This window comes from Podarcis raffonei, chromosome Z (assembly GCF_027172205.1).
Source record: "Podarcis raffonei isolate rPodRaf1 chromosome Z, rPodRaf1.pri, whole genome shotgun sequence".
Classification (NCBI taxonomy): Eukaryota; Metazoa; Chordata; class Lepidosauria; order Squamata; family Lacertidae; genus Podarcis; species Podarcis raffonei.
The window spans coordinates 29,711,374-29,732,157 of NC_070621.1; positions in this window are offsets into that span (position 1 = coordinate 29,711,374).

The following is a 20,784-nucleotide window of genomic DNA, read 5'->3' on the forward strand; positions in this document are numbered from 1 at the left end:
TGGCCAAAGGCTGGGTAAAGAACATGTTTTTTCCTAGCGCCTAAAGATATGTAATGATGGTGCCAGGCAAGCCTCTCTGGCATGAACATTCCACAAAGAGGGAGCCACCACAGAATAGGAGCTAGCATTTGAGACTGCCAAGAATCCAACATGCCAATCCCTGACATATTCGGGGATGGCTGACCAGTTAGGCAAACATTAAAAGGAAAGGTGTTTGGCCAGACCTTCTACAAAAGGAAAGGCATCCTCTGATACTTCAGTTGCAGATTCGACAAGCAGGGCAGCAGGGCTAATAACAGAAGAAATATTTCTAGAAGACTACCAAAAACCTTTTTTGAAATGACTGACAATATGGACTTGATTGACATTTGGAGAACAAAACACCCATTAGAAAGAGAGGGAACCTTCTTTTCTGAAGCCAAAATGACATGGACTAGGATCGACCAAATTTGGGTCACTAGCGGAATGGCATCGAATATAAAGAAAGTGGAAATCTGCCCAAAAACCTTCTCCGACCATAACGCAGTAAAGATGGTGATGAAGCAAACAACAACTGGCTCCTTCAGATGGAGAATGAATGACACCTTATTTGGAGATGAGGAGATTTGCAAGAAGGCCCAAAAAACTTTGAAAGACTATTTTGAAATCAACTTGAGGACTAAAGTAGAAAAAAGAATAATATGGGACGCAAGTAAAGCCGTGATGAGAGGATTTTTGATACAACAAAATGCATTAAAGAAAAGAAGTCAAAATGAGAAGAAAGAGAAAATTTTGGAAAAGATAAAAGAAGGGGAAAGGAAATTAAGATTGAAACCAAAATCGCAAGAGATTCTAAGAGAAATTAAATTATATCAAACACAGTTTATGGAACTGATGAATCAAGAAATAGAATGGAAAATTAAACAAATGAGACAAAAGACTTTTGAATCTGCAGATAAATGTGGTAAGCTATTGGCTTGGCAAATAAAGAAGAGACAAAAACTCAACACGGTAACAAATTTAGAAGTGGATGGAAAGAATATATTTAACCCAGTGGAGATTAGGAATTGTTTTCAGAGCTACTTTAGACAACTGTATACACAAGGGCCGCAGAAAGAAATGGACATAGAACAATTCCTTGAGAAAAATGGACTGAAAAAGATTTCTCAGGAAAGTAAGAGAATTTTGAACCAGGAAATATCAGAACAAGAAATAGAAGGTGCCATCCAAAGTATGACGTTGGGCAAATCTCCCGGACCGGATGGACTGACTTCCAAATACTACAAAGTTTTGAAGGAAGGGTTATTACAACCTTTGAAGGAAGTCTGTAATGAAATTATGGAGGGTAAAAGGGCACCTGATACGTGGAGGGAGGCTTACATCACACTTATACCAAAGACAGAGACTGAAAAGACCCAACTTAAGAACTACCGACCCATCTCGTTATTAAATGTGGACTATAAAATCTTTGCTGATATTTTAGCAAAGAGACTGAAAAAAGTTTTGATGGAGGAAATTCATGGGGACCAAGCGGGCTTTCTCCCGAAAAGGCACTTGTCGGATAATGTAAGGAATATAATTGACATTTTGGAAAAGTTGGAAGTGAATATAAACACTAAGGCAGTTTTGATATTTGTGGATGCCGAGAAAGCCTTTTACAATATTTCTTGGAGTTTTATGTTGAAGAACCTCCGGGGGATGGGGGTAGGTCAAGGGTTTGAAAATGGTATAGGTGCAATATATTCTGAACAGAAAGCAAAATTAATTGTAAATAATGTGGTTACAGAAGAGTTCAAGATTGAAAAAGGGACACGTCAGGGGTGCCCTATCTCCCCACTACTTTTTATATCGGTCCTGGAGGTTTTGCTAAATATGATTAGGAAGGACCAGTTGGTAAAAGGGGTTCAGGTCGGAGCTAAACAATATAAATTGAGAGCATTTGCAGATGACCTGGTACTTACACTACAAGAGCCAGAAGCTAGTACGAAAAGAGTTTTGGAATTAATCCAAGAGTTTGGTCAAGTGGCAGGATTCAAATTGAATAAGTTAAAGACTAAGGTATTGGAGAAAAATCTAACACTGTTTGAAAAAGAAAGGTTTCAGAATGTGACAGGGTTAACTGTGGTTAAAAAAGTGAAATATTTGGGGATAAATATGACAGCTAAGAATGTGAATTTATTTAAAGATAACTATGAAAAAACTTGGATAGAAGTGAAAAAAGATCTGGAGATTTGGTCAAATTTGAAGCTTTCCTTGTTAGGTCGAATTGCGGCTATAAAAATGAATGTATTGCCAAGAATGTTGTTTTTGTTCCAAACATTGCAAATAATGGATAAGACGGATTGTTTCAAGAAGTGGCAAAAAGATATATCTAAATTTGTCTGGCAGGGCAAGAAGCCCAGAATAAAATTTAAGATACTAACGGATGCAAAGGAAAGGGGGGGATTTGCCCTGCCAGACTTCAAACTTTATTATGAAGCGGCAGCTTTCTGCTGGCTAAGAGACTGGCTACTTCTTGAAAATACAGATATCTTGGATCTAGAAGGTTTTAATAATATCTTTGGGTGGCATGCATATTTGTGGTATGACAAGGTTAAAGCACACAAAGGTTTTAAAAACCATATTGTCAGAAAAGCACTACTTAATGTCTGGACTAGATATAAAGATTTGTTGGAAAACAAAACCCCAAGGTGGTTGTCGCCAATGGAAGCTAAGGCAGTTAAAAAGTTAAATATGGAGTCTAAATGGCCAAGATATTGGGAAATTCTGGAAAAGGAAGGGGACAGATTGAGATTGCAGAGTTTTGAGAAATTAAAAGGGAAAGTGAGAGATTGGCTGCACTATCATCAAATAAATGAAGTGTTTAAAATGGACAGTAAAATTGGCTTCCAGGTGGAAAAATCAAAATTGGAGACTGAACTGTTAGAATCCAGCACTAGAAATTTGTCAAAAATGTATAATTTGCTGCTGAAATGGAATACGCAGGATGAAACGGTTAAATCAAGTATGATTAAATGGGCTCAGGACATTGGTCATAACATTATGTTTGCTGACTGGGAGAAGTTGTGGACCACCGGGATGAAATTTACGGCATGTAATGCCTTAAGAGAAAATATTATGAAGATGATCTATAGGTGGTACATAACCCCCGTCAAGCTCGCAAAGATTTACCATTTGCCTGACAATAAATGTTGGAAATGTAAGGAAAAGGAAGGCACATTCTTTCACCTCTGGTGGACGTGCCCGAAGATTAAGGCATTCTGGGAAATGATCTATAATGAACTGAAAAAGGTATTTAAATATACCTTCCCTAAGAAACCAGAGGCCTTTCTCTTGGGTATTGTCGGTCAAGGGGTGTCAAAGACGGATATAACTTTTTTTATGTATGCTACAACAGCAGCAAGAATACTCATTGCAAAGTACTGGAAGACACAAGATCTACCCACCCTGGAAGAATGGCAGATGAAGGTGATTGACTACATGGGCTTGGCAGAGATGACGAGCAGAATCCGAAATCAGGGAAGAGAAGCAGCGGAAGAAGAATGGAAAAAATTTAAGGACTATTTAAAGAAATATTACAAAATTAATGAAAGTTAAAATGATGCTGGATTAGAAAATAAATGGTTACTATTAGTAATGGATAAGATAAGGAGAATAAGTAAGATCAAACTAAATTAAAATAAGGGAAGATTTGCTGAATAAATGATTAGAAATTGGAATACAGAAAAGGGAGGCATGAGGAAGTCGGAGAAGTAAGGTATAAGAGAATAAGATATGAAATTGTACTTGTTTTTTCTTTTTATGTTTGTTTGTTGTGTTTACTGTATTGTATTGTTATGTTTTTGTTGTTATAAAAAAAATCCTTTAATAAAAAAATTTAAAAAAAACAACAGAAGAAATATTTTCCATGACTTGCTGTCCTTGATTAACAGCCGCCTTCGCCAGCCTCATTCCAGATACTGACTCATAGCAATCTGTTATGTATTTCTGCTTCAGGTTTGTAGTCACTGAAGGTTTTCAGGAGGCACCATGTAAGTGAGCTCAGGTAAGAACCATTTTTTAAAAAAAATCTTAATCCAGATTCCAGTCTTGCAGACCAATTAAGTAAAGGTAAAGGGACCCCTGACCATTAGGTCTAGTCGTGGCCAACTCTGGGGTTGCGGCACTCATCTCGCTTTATGGGCTGAGGGAGCCGGCGTTCAGCTTTCGGTTCATGTGACCAGCATAACTAAGCCACTTCTGGCGAACCAGAGCAGCGCACAGAAACACCATTTACCTTCCCGCTGGAGCGGTACCTATTTATCTACTTGCACTTTGACGTGCTTTTGAACTGCTAGGTTGGCAGGAGCAGGGACCAAGCAACGGGAGCTCACCCCATCGTGGGGATTCAAACAGCCGACCTTCTGATTGGCAAGTCCTAGGCTCTGTGGTTTAACCCACAGCGCCACCCGCGTCCCTTTTGCAGATCAATTAATCACAACTAAAATAGTTTAAAATATAGGTTCAGAGATGGTATTCCGGCCTCACCTACTAAAGCACTGTGATTTAAATAGCGAGAATGGGAAGATTGTGACCAGGTGATCTGTGTGCTTGCTCAGTCTGGGTAACAGTTGATGGAGAATGGCAAGACCCCTGCTCTCCTTTCTTAGGGATCTTTAAAATTAAACTAGACTTGCCCTAGACAGGCCATCAAATTGAGGATTCCTTCAAATAAAGTGATACACTCTGTACAGTAACACACCTAACCACATTAAAAAAGAGCCAAATGTACCCATTCTAACTTTCTACACTGCTCCTTCCAGTGCTATATCCTCCAAGGTCATACTGGGCCAACATCTTTTATAAACAGTTGGTATATGAGGTTTTCACTTTATGTTTCTTCAGCTCTACAGGACCTTCACTTCTTATTACTTAAAACAAACAAACAAACAAACAAACACACACACACACACACACTAGACTCTCCTGTAGGGTCTAGATCTCAATGCTGAGATTATTCACACACGTTTGCTGGTGGCATTAAAAACAGACATAAGAGGGTGATCAAGAGGCAGTCAAATTTGGCCAAAGCTAGATTGGGTTGGAACCACCAACTTTTATACATAAATCCATTTTTAAAATGAATTCTTCCTCCATCACTTTTCTTCATATCTGGAAGTGTGGGGTTCGTGCTGCCAGAAATGAATTGTTGTTTTTGGAGGGTGGCAGAATGTCACCCTGTTTGGCCAAATGCCTGAGTGCCTGTCAACTCTTCAGCCCCTTAACTTATTGCTGCTTTTCAGAGATCTGCAGTGAGGATGTAAAAAGACATCATTTTGCCCATAGTGTTTGGATTAGCCATAAATCTGCTAATCCAACACAATATCCAAGGGGCTAATGCTGAATCTATGGGGCCATAAATTCATGCCACTCTTTCATTATTCTGGACCCCAGATGGGCATGAGCGTAATGAGATCTTGGAAGATGTTATATTCTTCTGTTCAGTTCAATCTCTCCTATCAAGTCCTGTTTTCGGTGACTGAAGTGTTAATGCTTTATATTAATATACTATCTGGGCCGTTAGGGGTGATTTCTTGTTCCTTTTCTCTCTCCAGACATATTCTATTATTATTGATAGCAGAAGTATATGGCAACCAAACACTTTTGTTGATACAAGGACTTATTGCTGGGCCATGCCTTTCTTGAAAAATAAAATTCCTCAATCCCTTTCTGTTTAGCTTTGTTTTCACAGCCAAGAGAAGTGAGGGAGGGAAAAAGAAGAATCAAGATGTTATTTCAGTAATAGGAAGACAAAGTATGAGCTTTATCAGTGAGCTTAATAAATTCATCTTGGAACTAAGAAGGCTGGTTTTTTTCCCCCTTCTACTTTTTTTTAAACACAAATGGTTCTTTTGAACCTGGCAGTTTTAAGGAAGTGAAAGAGAACAAGCTTTTTTATTTTAAAGTGTGCTTGTCTGAGATTCTTTACCATCTCTGGCTGAGCATACAGGTGGCCAGGCACAGAGGAACAGAGTTCCTGCCAATTTCTAAAGTTACACTTTTATCCACTAAACAAGCATCCTGATCCGGGTTACCTAACAGGGCACTCAATGGGAGCCTCAGAGCGCACATATTAAATATCACTTATTCCACAGCCTGGACTCTCCAGTTTGCTGATGCTTGATCTAATACTGTTTCACCCTTTTCCTGTGCTCCTCAGCTTTTGGAGTAATGGTCCTTCCCAGGAGATTTTGCTTAGAAAGAATCTTCTTGTCGAAGAGGTCGTCACACATGCTTCGTTCCCCCCCTCCCTCTGGCCAAAGGCACATGTTCAGCACATTTTGCTTTTGTGAAACGGAATATGGTTTAAGTTTTGCTTCAATCAGGGGAAGGAAAAAAGCAAGAAAGGAAAGGTTTTGCTGAAAGAACTTTATGTCAAAGTGCAAAAGGTTTTATACACAATGAATAGATTCCCCCACGTCCTTTCAGGGGAAACCTAATGGGCCCAGTCATTTCGCTACAATAGCAAAGGCCTGTTAGACACACCGAAGACTTTCTGTGACAGCGTTTGAAGTCCCTCTCATTTTATTTATTTTGGATGATAATGATCAATTGTAAGAGTCACACCAAGAAGGCCATACTTTGCCTCTAATGAGAAATTGACTATATATTTATAATATTCAGTGGACAATGTCCAAAAGGATGGTTTTGCAATGGTAAACACAAGCGTGAGGGCTACTTACAATTTCCACAAAATCAGGGACAATCCTAGAATTATGCAAGCCACCCCAGCTTCTGATTTGGTCCTGGAATGTCCCTATTTCTACCACCAGCGTCACCATTGACAAAATTGCTAAACTTGGGGAGGAGGATGAGCCGGCATTTGTCCTGAGTGACTGCAGAGGTGGCAATCCTATTGCCTCTCCATGGCCTCTGCATGGCCACTGCTGACAGCCTCCTCCCTTGAGCAGCTTGTAGCAGCTGTTGGAGAGTGGGCAGGAAGGAAGAGGGACCACCACCACCGAGGCCCAAGCTCATGTGACACACCGGCTCTGATGTTCAGGCAGAGGGCAGCACCACCCTGGGCGTGAAGAAAGGAGGAGCAGAGCAGAGCACAAGGAGTCAATAATAATAATAATAATAATAATAATAATAATAATAATAATACTTTGTGCACCCACATCTAATCTTGCCCCTTTCTAAAATTTATTTATTGGTGTGTGTTTTTCTTTTTGTAAATCTACCAAAGAATAAAATAAAATCAGGTTTAAGGGGTTTTCTCAGGATGGTGAAGGGCGTGTGCGCTGTGTCCCATTGGGGTGCTGGTGGTGGCACTTGCCCTTCTTCTGATTGGAAATGTTCTGCGGGGTGGAGACAAATGTGGGGGGGGGGGTTAAGGAGGGTCAGTTCCATCAGTTCTCATCAGTTCCAGGGAACTATTTTTGAGGAAACAAGGAAAGGAAGGAGAAGTCTCCTGCCTACCCACAGGACACTTTCAGTCTTCCCTCTTCTACCCTACTTTGTAGGAGTTTGGGAACACCCAGATGTGATCATGCTGCTGTCATGTCTGGTAGTACCCCAGTGCCCCCAAACTAGCCCTTTTCTAGTCACAGGTCAGAGAAATAATTCATGAAGTCAACCCTGCAAATAACAGCTCCCAAATTAGTCTCCTGAACATAATAAACTATACTTTTGAGTTATGTATTGTACTGCTATGAGAGCTGATTTCAGATATGGGTTCTTAAAATAAATTGCATTCTGACATGAATACAGCCTGATTCCTTTTCAGGGCCCTCCTTCACCTTGGCTCCTTGCTTTTCCATAAGTCCTAAACACTGTAATAAGGAAAGCAATGTTTCTAGGTCTGATAACTGGCATCATGAATGAGGTAAATTGAATAAAACTTCAGGCATTTCCGCTACCAGGAGGCCAAAGCCTGTTGTAAGGTCTGTGCTTGATGGCGGGGCCTCTACCATTGCTGACCGGAGCCAGAAAGCTGTACCAAGGAGTAGATTGTAGATCATTTGATCCTGCAGCCGTTGCTGATCATCCTGCTAGAGGAAATGCAGGACTGGGTTCAAGAACATCACCCAAAGACCTGTGTTCAGGCAGTGACCTTGGACAGCATTTCCTACAGAAGCAGGAAGAAGGAGAGAGGTGGGGTCATCAGGTCTTTGCTTGGTGGGCCTTTTGTCCTTGAGGAAGCTGTAGGTTTCCCAGAAACTGAGGAAATGCTACTGGACACCAGGCAGATGATGCTCTGCAGGGAGAAGTTAATGAGAATGTCACCTCATTGGCAGGTGAGGAGATCCAGACCAAAAATGAGGGAGAGTTTCTAATACAGGAAAGTAGAAAGAGGCAAAGAAGCCAGCTCCCCCTGCTTGCAGCCAGCCCAGTTTTGCCAGAAGGTTTTGGGCTGCAGTTCAGCACAGAGCAGAACGTGCCACAGAGAGAAGAATCCTTCAGCTGACTGGAAAGTACAGGAAGAAAATGTAGCTGACTTGAATGTAGAGTAGAAAATTTTAGGAATATCGCTCCTTGTGGTCCAGGTGGGCCATGGGCAGAGCAGAAGTGGGGCAAAAAGCTGCTTCCTTTCCTGACTGTGGGCATTTCCAGCACTTGGGGAGAGGACAATAAAAAGGGCAGCTTGCTCCTTCATCCTCCTCCCTTTGAAGTTGGTTGAGGTGGAGGGAAAGAGTAGACCCTCACTGTGGTGAGGAGATTACAACCCACTACCACCACTTTTTGACTTGTGCTTTGGTGAGGGAAGTTGGGAGGGCGCAGAGGGAGCTTGTAAGGCCAAGAGTGGCTGTTTACAGGTCCTGGTAGGCGTGGAGGGGCAGGATAGGCCATCAGGTCTGGAGGGGTGGGAGAAGGCCTGGATGGGTTGCCAAGGCAGGATATGGCCCCAGAGTGGACGTCTGAAGCCCTGGGTGTGTGTGCAAACACTCCTATCTGCAGGCAGATGTCTCTCAGGTCAAACTAAGAGATGCAGTGAAAACACACACATATGTGCTGGTTGGGAGAGCAGACCAGGCAAGAGCCAAGATCTCACAGCCAGGCTCTCCCACTTCTTGGTAGATCTGACACTAGGCAAAATTGCATACAGAAATGTGTATATTGGGGAAAACACACACTAAAATGCTGGTTTTTATGAGGACTTATTTAAAAATGTTTTTTCCCCAGTGGTTCTCCCCTCTCACTTACAGAATGCTCTCCTCAGGGAGGCATGACTGGTGCTCTTTATCTACTTTAAGATACCAGGCAAGGACTTCTATCTTTACCTGGCCTTTTGGCCCATAATTTGATGGGTGGCATTGCAACCTCTTTTATCTTTATAGCTGTGTTTTTAGATTTTTTTAAATTGCATGTTCTTAATTAGTTTTAATGTTAAGTTACTTTGGGTCACTTTGTGATAAAAGTGACTAACAAATATAATAAACAAACAAACAAACAAACAAATGAATGAATGAATGAATGAATGAAATAGCAAACTGATGTTGAAATTTGGAGAACTGAAGATTGAAAAAAATGAAAAACAGAGAGAAATAGAAATTGACATATTCCCTCTTCCCTCTATAGAGACTTATGTACAAAGATGTCCACCTTTTCCACCTTGATTTTTTAATATACACATAACCATTGTGGCCTCCATTCACCAGACAGTTTTTACAGTTCCTTTACCCTTTCCTTTTCTTTCTTGGATTAGTGCTTCCCAGCCAAAGATGGAAATCAGAACCACTTATCTATTGAAAGAAAAATTGCAATAGGAGAGAGAAAATACAATTCTATTAAAGTTCAAATGATGGTCTTTAGAGACTTTAGATCAATAGCAAAGACAGGCTACTGAGCTTAAGGACCTCATAATTCCATTAGTGTAGGGCACTTGCTTCTGATGCCTGCAGAAAAATTTGACTCGGGAATAATGTGCATAGCCGTTTCGAGGAGAGAGAGAGAGAGAGAGAGAGAGAGAGAGAGAGAGAGAGAGAAACAGGAGTCCATAAGATGGTTGGATGGCTTATTGTACACCTCCTTCTGGCAACTGCTGCAGCCAAACTGGTGCCTCCCCAGTCACATACGGACACACTGTTAAGACCATATTCATGTAAGAAAATCTTACTCAGCTACAAGTGATCGCCAAAGAAGACTACATGAGCCAGTTGCCTGATCCAGCAGGCATTTCCTGTTCTTATGTACCTGTAAATTGTGGCTATATAACACTCCCCACTCCCCCACCCCCCACTTTCCAATTGATCCTATATTACCCTTATACAGTACATGAGTCTTGCTATTCCAGTGCTCAGTGGGATCCAACAGGCATTTTGGCATGCTAAGTATACCCTAAACAAAGCAAAAATATTACTGTATATGTGAACTTCCCTGTACGTGACGCCAAGGCTGATTTGACTTGAAATTTTGACAATCATTCTTTGAAAAGAGCTTGCTGTTCTATTTATGAACCAAATGACCATAGAGAATCATCTACCACTAACAAGATTTGGGGAAAGAAAGGAGAGGTCATCTTAATTGGGAGTACTGTTTCCTGGAAATGAAAAGTAAAATATTGAAGCTAAGATGACATTGACAAATTGCTACTATTTATTTAAATGGTGTAATGCAATCTACTAGTAGTTCTGCAGTCTGTGTGTTTGAAGCCATTGACCCATCCAGCTAATATAAACAAATTAGCCTCTTGGGTATTAAGCTACATCCTATCTGCAATTAAAAGTAATAACCTACTGTTATTTAATACTAGCAAAATGCCTGTTGTTATGGGTGTGTGTGTATGGGTGTGTGTGTGTGTATTTTGGGGTGTAAGGCTTGCACAATGCAAAGATCTCTGGGGTCCTCTGTGCAGATAAACATTGCAACTCACACACAATCTCTTAAGGTGGAGAGAAACTTCATCACATCTTTTGTCTCCAAGATTAATTTCCCCCATAAGCTGTTGGAGATGAGCAGGGAGCCAGAGTGAGGCACTGTACTTATGGTTAGGGCTGTGCACTGAATTCGACCCAAGACCCAGGAAAATTAGACCTATTTGGAGGAATTTGGTTGTTGGCCAAGTCAGGCTGAGACAGCCACATATTGCTGCAGGTCAGCTAGGATGGCCCAGGGCAATCTGGAACTATTGGGAGTGGAGCATCAGGCAGAAAAGAGAGTCAGACATCAGGCAGGAAAACACTGCCAAGACCTTCCTGACTGCTGACTGTGTCTTCTTGGAATAAGTTAGGAGCTGCCTGACTCTGCTGCCTGCCTCATGTCCTGACCCTGAAGTAGCAGCCTGCAGGATTTATGCCTCTGTGCAATAGCTGTGCAGTGCAGACATGGATCCTGCATGGTAAGGTGCTCCTTTGCAACAGGTTTCCCTGCTGAAAATCTGCTTGCACAGAATCAACTCTCAGAACTGATTGTGGGCAGGGAAGGAGATGCAGTTTCCCCCACACCATCCAGGTCATATGTTTAGGATTTTTATTTTTTAAAGGAAAACCTGCCCCAAACTAATTTGGTAAGGCAGGTTGGCCAAGTGTTGTTGGCCCTGATAGGGGTCCCCAGGATCAAGACCACGGAGCCAGTCAGGGTTTTGGTGCAAACCCCCAGTTGAGGTTGCCATGGACAGTGTCTACACCACCACCACCACTTTGCCACAACTGTCGTCACAAAACCGCAGCAGTGCATGTGCTCTCCATGGCCACGTGAAACACAATGCCTCACTTAAGGAAGGACCCCTTTCTTACACTGAGGAATGGTGGGCCCAGAGAACCCTGCTGGAGTGTCATTGGCTGTTTCTCTGCAACAGCGACAAGACTCAATGGGAAGGAGAAGTAGCAGCAGCAGCTGCTGCTACAGCAGCTTGCACAGCTGCAGTGCACAGATGGCAGGATGGCTATTAGCTGCAGTAGTGTTGACAGCAGACCAGTCCATGGGCAACAGATGGGGGCACAATCTATTGCTGTTCTGGTCCTTTCTCATGCACTTCCTGAGGCACGTTGCTTACCACAGCTTATTAAAGGGCTGCCCCTGTTTTTGTGACTTTTTGATTGGTCCTAATAAAGGTTTTGCTCAACTGTTGGAGTTGGAGATTTTCTTAAGGACCCAATTAGCTGCCTTTGTTTTTTAATGATTAAATAGGCTCCCCTCACTCCACCACATTGCAACATGATGCTGCATGCATGCATGGGTTTCCTACCCAGAAGTGGCAGCCGGGTAGCAAATCTCTGCATGTGAACTAGCCTAAAGCAATCTGCGTAGCTTGAATTGACAAATAGCACAACATGAAACACATTTGAGGGGGTGGCGGAGAGACCAAACTCACATTAATGTGAGCAATAACATGGGAGGTGTTTTTAAATGAACTTTTAATTTAAACTTAGTAGGATGATAATGTTAATTAAATATCAATTGTTTGCATGGGACCACTTATTGAGTTTAATAAGTATGTATGAGATATTAATCTCCTTTTTATTGAGTTCTTTACTACATAAAACATAAAAACATTGAAAAACAGAACATAGAAAAATACAAACTAAAAAACACACACATAGCAACTAAACAAACAAATCAACTCTAAAACACTAATTGACTTCCCTCCATCTCGGTTTGGGCTATACAAACACAATACCTCTCTGCAGTTTTATTTGGCTAAATCTGTACGTCGCAGGTTTTATATTTCACCTACTGTGATTTTAATATTTCCTAGATTTGCTTCAATGTATGTTGTAAATTTGTTCCAGTCGTGAATAAACTTTATACTTTTTTGATGTCTGATTTTCTGTGTCATCTTTGCTAATTCTATATACTCGAATAATTTAATTTGCCATTCTCTAACGGTTGGGATGTTAGGAGTTTTGCAGTTTTGCGCTAGCAGTATCCTGGCAGCCACCGTTGCGTACTGGAATAATGTTTGATCTTCTTTTTTGATCTCCTCTCCAATCATTCCCAAGAGAAAAGCTTCGGGCTTTTTGGGAAAGGTATATTTCAATATTTTTTTTAATTCATCATAAATAAGTCCCCAAAACCTTTTCACTTCTTCACAGGTCCACCACATGTGGTGAAAGCTACCCTCTTTAGTTTTGCATTTCCAGCATGTTTTGTCTCCTGTCTTGTACATTTTTTCCAATTTCACAGGTGTGATGTACCATAGGTACATCATTTTTTCCATATTTTCTCGGAGTCCAACACATGCTGTAAATTTCATACCCTTGTTCCAAAGTTTCACCCAGCTGTCATACTCTAGATTGTATCCGATATCTATAGCCCATTTAATCATGACCTCCTTTATTTCTTCGACCTTAGTCTCCCGATCCAACAGTTGGTTATACATTTTGGATAAAAGTTTGGAGTTACTTTCTAGAATTTCCACCTGATATCTGGACTTTTTTACATTCATCCCCATTTTTTTGTGTTCATTCCATAGGGTGTTAATTTGGTGGAATTGTAACCATCCTGTTAATTTATCCTTTAAATCTTCATATGGTCTAATTTTCCATCCTTTTTCTGATCTTACCAGGAGGTCTTCATAAGTCCATCTTTCTCCTTCCATGTTTAGTTTTTTAATTGTTAGGATGTCAATTGGTGATAACCACCAGGGGGTGTCTTTTTCAATAAGTCTTTTGTTCCTATCCCATACTTCGAGCAACGAGCCTCTAATGATGTGATTAGAAAAGCCCCTATGTACCCTCTCTTTATTGTGCCACAGATAGGCATGCCAGCCAAATCTGATGTTAAATCTCTCTAAGTCTAACAAATCTGTGTTTTTCAACATGATCCATTCTTTGATCCAGCAAAGGCACACGGCTTCGTAATATAATTTCAAATTCGGGACTGCAAACCCCCCTCTCTCTCTTCGATCTGTGAGTAGCTTAAATTTAATTCTTGCTCTTTTCCCTTGCCAGATAAATCTGGAAAGGGTTTTTTGCCAATCCTTAAAGTTTGCCTTACCTCTGATCACCGGGATATTCTGAAATAAAAACAACAGTCTCGGAAGTATACTCATCTTAATAGCGGCAATTCTTCCTGACCAGGATAGTTTTAACCTACTCCAGGTGTCTAAATCTTTTTTAATCTCTCTCCAGATCTTTGTATAGTTATCTTCTACTAAGTTTATATTTTTCGGGGAGACCCATATTCCCAGATATTTCACCTTTTTCACCACCTTGATTCCTGTTTGTAACTCTAGCTGGTTTCTTAAGTCTTCGGCCATATTCTTTGTCAAAATTTTGGTTTTCATTTTGTTTAGCTTAAAACCGGACAGTTTTCCAAATTCCTCTAATAGCTCTAAAACTTTACCGGTACTTTCTACTGGATCTTCTAACGATATTACCAAATCATCGGCGTAAGCCTTTAATTTATACTCTTTTTCTCCAATTCTAATTCCTCTTATTTCTGATGTTCTCCTTATTTTGTTTGCAATTATTTCCAACACCATAATGAATAAAAGGGGGGACAACGGACACCCCTGCCTTGTTCCCTTCGAAATCTCAAAGGGATTAGTTAGATTGTTGTTAATAATCAGTTTAGCCCTTTGACTTGAATAAATCACCTTTATTCCTTCCATGAACGGTCCTTCTATCCCTACTGTCTCCATGGTTTTCATTAGAAACCGCCAGGATACATTGTCGAAAGCCTTTTCGGTGTCAATGAAAATCAATGCCGCGGGGATATCATTCCTGAGTTCCAAATATTCTATAATATTTATTATATGCCTTACGTTATCTTTTAGTTCAATCAAAATGTTTATTCGGCTTTACGCCCATCATGAAACACAACACAACACAACACAACAAAACAAATCAAATAAAACAGCGGACTCATGCAAACCACAAGTAGTATAACACAGTTCACAACACACAAGGACAGATATTAGCCGTTCATAAAAAAAGTTTAAGATTAAGATTAAAAATTTTAGGCACTACACTAAAATCAATATCTGATGTCATTATAGAAAATTCTTATAACTATCAATAATCAGCTAACATTCCATTCCGTCTCTTGTACGAGAGGACGGCTGTTAGAAATTTAGCAACCTGTAGGGTAATATAAGGATCCACATCTTGAAGAACCCAGGCAAGCTGTAGGTCTACTGGTTTGTCAGCCATAGGCTAGATTATGGAGTTTAGTATACTAGCACGGGCTGAACTGTACAAAGGGCAGATAAACATAACATGATGTAGAGATTCAGATGTTTTCATTTCACAAGCACACATTGAAGGGACTTGGCCCTTAGTAAATCTATCTTTTAGTTGTCTATTGGGGAGGAATCCAGCTTGATCTTTATGAACCAAATTTACTAGATGTTTCTTAAGTCTATTCGCCATTATTTCCGCAAAGATTTTGTAATCGTTATTAAGTAATGAGATCGGTCTATAGTTTCTTATGTCCAGTTTATCGGCTTCTAATTTAGGTATCAGAGTGATGTGTGCCTCTTTCCAGGAATCGGGTATCTTCCCTCCTTGTAAAATATTATTCATTACATCACAAAGCACCGGAGCTAGATGTTCCACTAGTACTTTGTAGTACTTCGATGACAGTCCATCTGGTCCTGGTGCTTTCCCTGGTTTCATCTTCTTAATTGCCTCCTTGATCTCCTCTGTTGTTATCATTTTGTTTAATTGGGCTTTTTCTTCATCCGTTAAATATTCCCCTCTATTTCCTTCCAGGTATTTTCCTATTTCTACTATATCCTCGTCTTCCTTTTTGTACAGCTTTTCATAAAATTGGAGAAACTTATCCTTTATTTCATTTGGGTCTTCTATTATTTGGCCTTCTGTTTTTATTTTGTTAATCACATTTTGTTTTTTCCTTTTTCTTAATTGCCACGCCAGTAATTTCCCTGTTTTATTTGCTGATTCAAAGTATTTTTGCCTCATAGATTTAATTCTCCATTCTACTTCCTGGCTTAATAAAGTTGAATATTGTGTTTGTAGCATTTTAGAAATTTGTTTAATCCTTTCATCCCCGGGATTTGTTATTAATTTTTTCTCACAGTCTCTTAATTGAGTGATAATTTCTTCTTTCTTTAGTTCTCTTAACTTCCTTCTATAGTTGTTTTGTTGGATTAGCAAGCCCCTTAAAACCGCCTTGCTGGCATCCCAGACTATATCGATTTGTGTTATTTTGTTAAGGTTTAGATCCAAGTAATCTTTCAGGGTACTTTTAGCCTTCTCAGTCACCTCATCATTTTCAAATAAATATTCATTCATTCTCCACCTATACGGCCCTGATGTTTCACATTTTATTTCCACGATTATTGGGTTATGATCAGATAAGGTTCTGGGTTGTATCTCACATTTCGTTGTTCTTGTCGATAATTCCCTTGAGACCCATATCTGATCAATTCTACTCCAGGTCTGGTGTGGTTATGAGAAGTATGTGAACTGTTTCGCTATTGGGTTTTTATGCCTCCAGATATCAATTAAATCTAGATTTTCCTTGAGGTTGCTAAATGATCTTGGTAATTTCCCTTGGTTCAATTTCCTCTTTTTTCCACTTCTATCTAATTCTGGTATTGGCACTCCATTCAAATCTCCGACCAGAATTAATTTGTGATTTTCTAATTCTAATAGTACTTGTTCCAATTTTTTGAAAAACTCTGCTTTGTTTGTATTTGGGGCATATACAGTTACCACATTAAATTTTTCCCCTTGATGGTTAATTTGTATTCCCAAAATTCTTCCCTCATCATCTTTGCAGATTAATACAGGTTCCCATTTCTCCTTGACATAGATCACCAGCCCTCTTTTCTTATTTACATCTGAATTAATAAATTCAACCCCCAACCTTTTATTTATCAAGATGTGTTTGTGTTTTTTGGCCACATGTGTCTCTTGACAACAGATCACATCATAATTCCTGCTCTTCAAAACCTTCTCAATTTTATTCCTTTTAAGTTTTTCATTCAAACCATTCACATTCCAGGACAGAAATTTCAACGACATTATTATGTTTAACTTTTATTTGTTATGTCCGGGTTTTCGGGCTTATATTCTAGAACTTCTATTCCCTGTAAGTTCCTCCTCTTCTGCTTCTTCTCCTCCCACAGCACCTTCTTCCTCTTCTACTTCTTCCTCCTCTTCCTTCTCGTCCCCTTCCCTTCCCTTCTCTTTCCTTCTTCTTCTCTCGTCTTTGTTTCCCTCTCTATCTCTTAACCTATCTTCAGTCTTACCAAGCTCTTTCTCATACCTTCTCAGAAATTTCTCCACCTCTTGGGTATCCGTCAACTTAAATCTTTTGTCTTTATAAAAGAAAGCAATCCCTTCAGGGAACTCCCATCTGTACTGTATGGCATTTCTCTTCAGAGCTCCTACTATTTGTCTATATCCTTCCCTTTTGCGCAAAAGCTTCTTGTTGGTTTGAATTATTCTCCAAAAGGGGAGAGGAAAGAAAAAAGAAAAAGAAACCAAAAAAAGAAGAAAAAAAATGAAGAAAAAAGGTGAAAAAAAGGGGGAAAATATCAAAAGGTATCCAAAACGTGAGTGGTAAGTATATATCTAATATAGGTATGATTAAGTTTGTATATTATCTTTCCATTCAGTTCCAGCTAGTCAGAAACGCACCCGTGTAGGCAAAGGGAAAGGGAAAAGGGAGGTCTGATGTTCAACAGTTACTCCCAAGTTTTTATTCCAGCGAAGTAGGCATAGAAATAAAAATAGAATATAATTCTCTCACAAAAAATAGGTGCTGAGTCGGGGTTCCAAAAAGCCACTTCTGTTCCTTTATATATTATCTTTTTCTCATATTCTGAGAGAATTGGGTGTAATACTTAATAAGCCAAAAAAAGGAAAAACTAGTCCGGAACAAAGAAAAGCAAGAGGAAAAAGGTACGTGGTGTTACAGTTTTCCTTTAAATGTCTTTGTCTTCCCCTCTTTACTTAAGCCCACGATGTTTCAAATTCCAAATTCCAAATATTTCCAAGTCCGAAACATCCGAATTAAGTCCGTTCTGCCTTTTGAAATTCGTCCTCCTAGTACCACCTGCCGTGAGTTCTCCCCAAACCGCTAGGTTTGGATTATTTTTAGTTTTGGGTTACTGCGTTCCAAAGAGAAGAGCGAGAAAACAAAGTAAGCGGGGGCGGGGGGGGGTAAAGGCAGGTTTCAATCTAACATCTTCTTTGTTACTTTGTTATTTTGCGTTTAACAATGTATTGCCTTAGCACAGTTGCCTTGGACTTTCATTCAGTACTCACTCAGTCAGGCTTGCAGATATTTCCTTTCTTTATTCCTGCGACTTAGTGTCCTGTGCCATTTTCTGCCCTCAGCCTGATGGAGTCCCAGTAAGAATCTTAAAACATCCAGGATTCTCCTAGTTTAAACACCAATTTTTCGCATTGTAGTAGGTCAAGACACACTAGGTAATCCATTCTTATATTTGTGGAGATTGGTCGCCTTTCTCAGCAGAAGCTAGAGGCATCACAACACGGAGTCGGTGCTCTCCCATTTGCGCTCGCGGTCTCGTCTTCGCCGGAGTCTCTTCCGGAAAAAAAAAAAGACCGGAAAAAAATGGTGAAACCGCTCCCACGCTGCTGGGTAGCCAGTCCCCCAAGGGTCTCCCCCTTGGGATTTTTTTGGGGGGCGCAGTGCCTTTGCAGCTTCCCCAAGCCTCCGTGTTGCTCAGAAAACCCTATCAAGGGCTTTCTGCGCTTCCTCGCTGTCCGCGATCCAAACCGGAATCTAATTGTCACGCAATTACCTCTTTCGGGGTGGGGAAGAGCAGCAGAGTGGAATCAAAAGCCTTAAAAAAAAAAAGCACTAGCAAGGTTGTGACATGAGCTAGCATTGTGATGCACTTTTGTGCTTTCTGCCTTTACCTCTAGCTATTCAGTAATCCAATTAGATATGGCAAGGTGAACTAAAAAGAAAGGATGCATGCCAGTAAAAAGTAGGGAGGAAAAGGACCATGCTGGATTAGCATAAGGCTAGCTATTCATTTATTATATGAATATCCCAGTCCTACTTCAAAGGGCTTGCAGCATCAAATATGGAGCACAATACTTCTCAATGTATGTCCAATATTCAAAGTGGGAAGGTGAATTTTGAAGCTGGCATGGATGAAGTGTCATATTGTGCAGCATTGTGCTTGGTATGGGCTTGAGCAAGAATTTGGCATAGGCCATGAAGGAATGATGTGTGTTCACAGAACTTCCCAGTGGATTCTGCCAACATCATGATTGAGTGATTCTGTGCAGGCACAGGCACTCTGATATATATATGCCTGCTGCCCCACCTACATATTCAATAGAAGGGGCAGGTCAAGAGATGTCCATTTGAAACTCTCTACTAACCCTGAAAGCAAACTGGGAAGTCCATCCATCCATTACCTTCCTGTGAACATCTGAACAAATATGTGTGCCAAACAACGTACTTACAAATAACACATGTTGTACTGTGCTAGTTCAGATAGCAGGGGAGGAATAACACTGCGAGTGCTTCCCACATCAGGGGAAAAAAGGGTGTGTGCATAGATGGTGAAAAACACAACCCTGCTTTGGTGCTTTAGATGGTGGGTTGCTTTGCCTCAGACCACGGTGGAGAAGATCACGTTGTACAGCACTGTTGAAATGGATGGAACAGCTTTAATTGATTTGCCATTCCAAGTAGATTTACTGTTTTACTTTACTCTGGGCTACTTTTATTTGCTTGGTTTTCTAGCCATGGTTTCCTGGGAACATCTGCCTTGCCCACCAACCTTGACACAAAGTGAGCTGGTTGGGGAGGTGTGTAGAGAGTAGAGTTTGATGAGGATATGGACACATTGGATAGACACAATCTCTCAGTCACTGGTGGCTCTCAAGCTGCTTTTGGAACCGATTTGCAGAAACTCGATGGCTGCATTCACATGACACTTTATTTTGTTCCCCCCATATTTGCCTATGTACCTTAATTTTTTCATTATATTTGAGCTTTCACATGATGCAGAAGCCACTTCTGGAAATTTAGCACCATGTAGTTGCTGCAAGGTAATAAGAAGCGCTGCTGCCACCATCACCAAAGTCACTCAGCTGGTCACAAAGGGTGGAGACTGAGAACAACTGCTGATACAGTAAGCCTGCAACTTACATGTATTTAACTTGTGTTACATGTATTTAAAATAAAATAAAATAAAACAGGGTAGAAAGGAGGCAGGGCTCTGGAGGGAAATGACCTTGGCAATGCCACATACCGCTGAACCCAATGGGTTTTGATTACATAAAATTTTGGCTTTGGCTGAGGTTCCTAGAACGCAACCCCCATGTAAATTGTGGGCTTACTGTATATTGCTTTAATCCCCCCGCCCACCTCCAAGCACTGTCTGAAAAGTCCTGAATGGAAGCTAAAGCTGCCAGTCATAAAACATTGCCCCAGCTCTCCCTCCCACACCTGGTGTTTTCAATGGATCCCATTGTATTTAGTGGGGTAGGCAGAACCCATCCTACCCTCTAAAGTTTCAAACTGAGTCCAAAGCTTTGAGGAAAGGCCACTTTGCTTTCAGTTGCTTTGACCAAGAACTGCTTCTCCTTGGAGAAGGCCTGAATACAGGCAATTCTAAGCATATGCAGAGGTTATGTTCCGGGAATAGTGCATAAAGCCAATCTCAAGTACAGTCAAAACACATTGGGTTCAATAGTTGTTTTTCCCCCTGGGTGCCTGCCCCCTTTCAGTCCCTTTAAATAACTATCTACCTATAGCCAACTGCGTAAAGTTGAATGTGTGCAAGTTAAATGAGCATAAATGGTAAATTACTTGTAGATTCACAGTTCAGCTGAATATTTGGGGTACCACCCCTCCTTTGAATGAATCAAGATTCTGATTTGGTCCTGAGCCAAAGCAGGCAACCTTCAAAGTGGTCTG